The sequence below is a fragment of the Cavia porcellus genome, unplaced genomic scaffold (genome assembly GCF_034190915.1).
Source record: "Cavia porcellus strain 051 isolate PalLab524CR breed Dunkin Hartley unplaced genomic scaffold, mCavPor4.1 scaffold_4, whole genome shotgun sequence".
In the NCBI taxonomy this organism is placed as follows: Eukaryota; Metazoa; Chordata; class Mammalia; order Rodentia; family Caviidae; genus Cavia; species Cavia porcellus.
Window position 1 is genome coordinate 55874718 of NW_026947487.1, and position 6007 is coordinate 55880724.

Consider the following 6007-nt stretch of genomic DNA (forward strand, 5'->3'; position numbering starts at 1 on the left):
GAGGCCTTGTCTCACAAAAATTTAAAAAAAAGAAAAAGAAAAAAAAAGTTAGGGAAAACACAGTGTTTAGGCCATATCCTGCCTGCCTGATTTTGTTAGTGACGGTTTATTGGAGCACATCCACTCCTTTTTGTATTTTCTATAGTTACTTTTGGGTGACAAAAATACAGTTCAGCCTTTATCACAAGACAATATGACCACAAATCCAAACTCCTTACTACCTGGCTTTTCACATAAAAAATCCTGAATCTTTATTGTTCAGAAATAATTAGGCTTATCTTCAGTTTTTCATAGGTATTCTCTAGTACTTTCTGGTGCCAATGCATGTTACCAGCCTGTCTGCTTGTAGTAATAATTATTATATGCATCTATTTCATTAAGAGATTAAAAAAAACTAACATTGACTTTGACTATATATGTACAGGTTAAAAAGTAAGAAGAATGGATTCTTACTTGCAAAATATTTAAAAATTAATGTGTCTCTGTAATTGATTTCCTAGATAGATTTAGAGAAATCAATTTGCTCTTTACTTTATAGAGGCATCCTTTTTTAATAATTGTTTCCTGCAATTTTCCCCTCATCATTGTAATTGGTGCTGAAATAAATATTCATTTTTCTAACATTAAATGTCCTTCCCCTTTTTTATTCATTGCAACCTATGCCTTTTATGTACATACAATTAGGAAAGGAAACGTTAAGAATCCACCCTCAGTCAGCTCCTCCTCCTATCATTTCTGGTTCACGTAGGACAGAGACTCAGCTCAGATTTCTGGAGAAATCTTGCATGTAATAGAGCAAGAGTTGCTTTAAGTTTGTCCTGTACACTGAGGGTTTTCTGGATTCATAAGAAATGAATCTTGGCACTCCAAAATAGACAATGAGGAGCTGGTTTGATTCTGGTCACTTGAAGTGTATCTTGTCACATCCTCAAACCATCTTTACTAGAGCTCATGAGCAAATATATGGTATGAAAAACTCACATCTTAATGAGGAAGGGTAAGGAAAGTACTGTACATTTCTAGACTTTCCCTTGAAGTATTGCTGGAAGTTGTTAGTGAATTTGAAGTCATAGCAGAAGGGAAGATTATTAAATAAGATCAGATTTTGCCAAATGGAAACAATGTAACAGTGTTGGTGCTTGGAAATGATCTTGAAATACTAATGACTTACTTATGTTAGACTCCAGTTTGTCCTATACTGACAAAAAATGATGGTTTTAATTTCAACATTAAAATCTTATAATGCTGATTTGCTTTAAAGATGTATTGTAAGTTAATTATGTTTATTTTGGGAAAAGAAGGAAATTATTTTGGACTAAATACTTAACAACTGTATTTTTAAAAAATGAAATGGCACATGTTTCAGTGTCAAAGCATCTGCCTTTTGGTCATATTAACTAATATTGAATTTCCATAATGATGTCCCTGCAGTTGGGATAAAATATCATAGTACTACCGTGGTTGCCATTGAATAAGAGAGCATAATAAATCTTTTGTTTTAACCTTAATCCCTCTGACCTTGAGTGCCTCCCTGAGGCCATTCACGAACAATTCATGCTCACTAAATGCTTGCCCCATGCTAGTAGAGAGATAAGATCCGTTCACCTACCGTGATTCAGGCGAGACATAAGGCGGCCATCTGCACGGATCACAATGGTATCTACCTCGATCTCATAAAGATCATCTGTGGCAAACCAACAGTCAACATTATACTAAATGGACAAAAACTGAAAGCCTTCACTCTAAAATCAGGAACAAGACAAAGATGGCCACTATCACCACTCCTGTTCAATACAGTTATGGAAGTATTAGCCAGAGCAATCACAAAAGAGAGACAAGTTAAAAGAATAAAGATAGGAATGGAAGAAGTTAAATTATCATTATTTGAAGATGACATGAGACTTTATATGAAAGACCCAAAAAAGTTCATTAAAACACTACTACAAGTGATTAAAAAAATCAGAAGCATAGCTGGATACAAAGTCAATGTGCAAAAATCAATAGCACTCCTGTACAGAAACAAAAACTCACTTAGAAGTTATGGAAATATCACTTTTCACAATGGCATCTAAAAAATGAAATATCTAGGAGACAACCTTACCAAGAATGTAAAATACCTATTTGTTGAAAATTATACTATTATAAAATAGAAGATCAAAGAGGATATTAGAAAAATGGAAGGATATTCCTTGCTCTTGGTTAGGAAGTTCCAACGTTGTGAAAATGGCCATACTCCCAAAACTGTTATAAAGATTTAAGGCAATCCCAATCAAAATACCATTAACATGCTTTACAGATCTAGAGAAAACAAGCATAAAATTCATTTGGAAACAGAGGAAACCTAGAATAGCAAAGGTGATTCTGGGCAACAATGGCAAGGCAGAAGGCATCTCAATTCCTGATTGAAACTGTACTACAAAGTGATAAAATCAGCATGGTACTGGCAAAGAAGTAGACCTGACGATCAATGGAGCAGATTATAAGATGCAAGCACACCTGCAAAGACACTCACCCAACCTATATTTAACAAAGGGGCTACACATGTTCACTGGAAAAATAATAATAAATGGTGTTGGCAAAATTGGCTTTGTACATGCCAAAGACTGAAACTAGACCCATGTCTGTCATTGTGCACTAAACTAAAGTCAATATGGATCAAAATCTAAATATTAAAATGGAAACACTGAATCTATTGAAGCACAAGGTAGCTAGAAACTTGGAAACATAAGAGTAGGCAGAGACTTCATGAACAAAATGAAAACTTCACAGGAAATGCTTCAAAGAATTGAAAACTGGAATCTCATCTTATTAAAAAGTTTTTGCACTTCAAAAGAAATCACCCACAGAGTGCAAACAAAGACCACAGAATGGGAAAGAATCTTAGCCAACAATCCCTCAAAGAACTTATATCCAGAATATATAAAGAATTGAAAAACATCAAGCCCCCCAAATTCAAAGACCCTCTCCAAAAATGACCATCTGAGATGAACATCAGTTTCTCAGATGGGGGAGAACATGGTGGACAGATAGCAGCAGCTACGGAGGCTCTCTGAAACACCCAGCTTAGAATTCAGGAATGGTGCTGAGTAAGGAATCATAAACAAGAGGAGATATGCCCCAGTGACCCAAGAACGAACTGGGCTGAGAGAAACCAACTGGGAATGCAATCCTGGTGCTATAACAGGAACAGATAAAGCCTCAGCATGGAAGCTGGAGCCTGCACCATTGGAAGCCACGATTTGGGTTTCCCACCGCTGCCACTGCTGCATCTACATCGGCTGGGCAGGGAGAGAGACACACTGAAGCTCTGAGAATGGGAATTAGTGAATGGAGTTGAAAGCAGGACGGGCAGGGAGCTGTGCATTGACTTGCGGTGAGTGAGAGAAACTGGAACTCTTCCATGGTTTAGGAGACTCCAACAGAGGACATTCTGGGACCGGGCAGACTTGCGGGAACAGTGCGCTGCAGTGACTTCAGCCACATATGCCCCTCTCAAGCGGAATTGGTGAGAAGTGCCTAGCCTACATGACGCTGCTGGCTGAGACCCAGTAGGCTAGCACAACCCAGGTCCCAGTGCCTGAAGGTGACCTGGAGGGGCGGGTCCCACCTAGTCTGCATGGTCTGAAACTTCCTGGTGTACTGCAGTGGGCGAGAACACCTAGCCGGTGCAATTCAATCAGACTGTGGCTGACAGGGAAGGAAGCTGGGCCTCCTATATATGCTTGCATATATAAGGAACAAAGAATATGGGAAGAGGCAGCAACAAGAAAGGGTCCTTGGCCCCCAATCCTGAGAAAGAGGCAATAGCAGACATAGCACCAATAGACATAAAGGGCTATCTCCAGAGCCTCACAGACGAGTTCAGGAATGAAGTTATTAATGACCTGAAGCAAGACATAAGCAGAATAGTTAGAGAAATGCTAAGCACCACCCAAGAAAAAACAGATGGTGGAATGGAAGAACAGAAAAAGAGGGGAGAATTGTTTGATGGAGAAAATAGAGAAAGCATAGAATACGTGAAGCAGGTTCAAAGAGAATACCAGGAAACTAAAAACTCTATCGAAAACTGGCATAACAGCTTGAAAGAAATTAAGGATAGATTATCTGAACTGGAGGGCAGATTTGTAATATGGGAGCATGAAATAAAAAACTTCTTAAAAATAACAAAGAAACAAACAGCAATAATACAAAGACTAGAAGATGATAAGAGGGTCTATAACTTAAGAATTAAGAACATAAAAGAAGAAGTAGGGACACAAACAAATGAACTACAAAAGCTATTCACAGAAATAATCCAGGAGAATTTTCCTAATTTAGCAAAAGGTAAAGATACTCAGTTGTATGAAGCATACAGGACCCCAGCCACCTACAAACCAAACAGAGCAACACCCAGGCATATAATAATTAAAATTCCAGAAATCCAATATAAGAACAGAATACTAAAAGCTGTCAGAGACAAGAAACAGATCACTTACAAGGGAACACCCATCAGAATTACAGCAGACTTCTCGGCACAAACCATCAAATCATGAAGAGCGTGGGGGGAAATAATTCAAACTTTGAAAGATAATAATCTCCAGCGAAGCTTGATATATCCTGCACAACTGTCCCTGGAAATTGATGGAAAAACAAGGTGCTTCCAGGATGAAGAGGAACTAGGGGAATATGCAATCACAAACTCAACTCTACAGAGAATACTGCAAGATATTCTAAAAAAGAAAAATACGAAAAATCCAGAAGTAGCGGCAGAGAGGCCACAATGAATGGAGCAGAAGACAAAATGAAGAAGACAAACTGACAACTAATGACAGAAAAAGAGCTCAACAGAAATGAGGCAAAGAAGATTGGATGATAGGAACAGCTATTTTGGAGAAAATGACGTCTTAAGAGGTAATACTGATTTAGTATCATCTTGTTTTGAAGTCTCATCAAGATTTTGTTCTTCTGTCTCCACTGGTCTAAACAGGTGGTATCTTATTGGATTTTATTATATATGATAGTATAAGCAAAACCTTTTATAGACAAGGAGATTATACAGAAACCATTGTTCATTTTCTGTTAGTTGATTCTAAATACCCTGTAATACTGTCATTCTCTTAAAAGATTTTACATTGTTTTGATATATTTGATGCTACAGTATATGAAGTTATACTCAAAGATTTCAAGGAAAGAGACAATATGGTAACTACTTTTATGTCGGGATAATCTTGTGGTGAAACATTATTTTGCTTAAATGGTTATGTTTTGATCTGCGCTGATTTGCTGTTATGCCCTCTTATCTCAATCTCCATTTTATTATTTACTTTTTTATCCTTTTAATTAAGGGAAAAATAAATTTAAAAATAGCAGGATATATTATAGTAACCCACTTTGACTTTCCATTATCTTGATTTAAAGCCCTGTATTGCTCTCACCATCTTGTTTTGACTGATGTTCCTCTATTCTGTTTTGCTTGATAGTACCAGGTTGGAAAGTTTAGGCAACAGCTGTGAAGATAGTGGGATTCATTATGACGCCCATTCTGGTTGACGATTATCTACTTTTGAAGACCTGTAATGTCTCCAATGTTTTGGTTTTGTTGGTTTTGTTCTTTACTGTTTTCTTCAAATTTTATTATAACTAATGATATAGGCAATTCTATTAGAGATAGTGGGAGGCATTATGATAACCATTGTTGATCACCTAGTTTTATGCTTTTACATTATCTATTACGTCCAACCTTTTGATTTGACTGACTGTCCTGTTATGTCACATTTGCTTCTACTCTCTTCCAAAAAAGTAATAAGAACTGTGGGAGCAACAAAACCCACAATGTGTAATTGTCATTGTACAAAAGAGAGGAAAAGAAAGTGTTCTAAATGATATAACTGCATGAATATTTAAGTGTATAAGATAGATAATGATATTACTGAGTTTTTTTGGATCATTGAACAGAACTGTTTGCAGTCTCCCTGTTGGAATGTCCACTTTATGAGCTTTAATTTTGTAACTTGAACAATTATTTCTA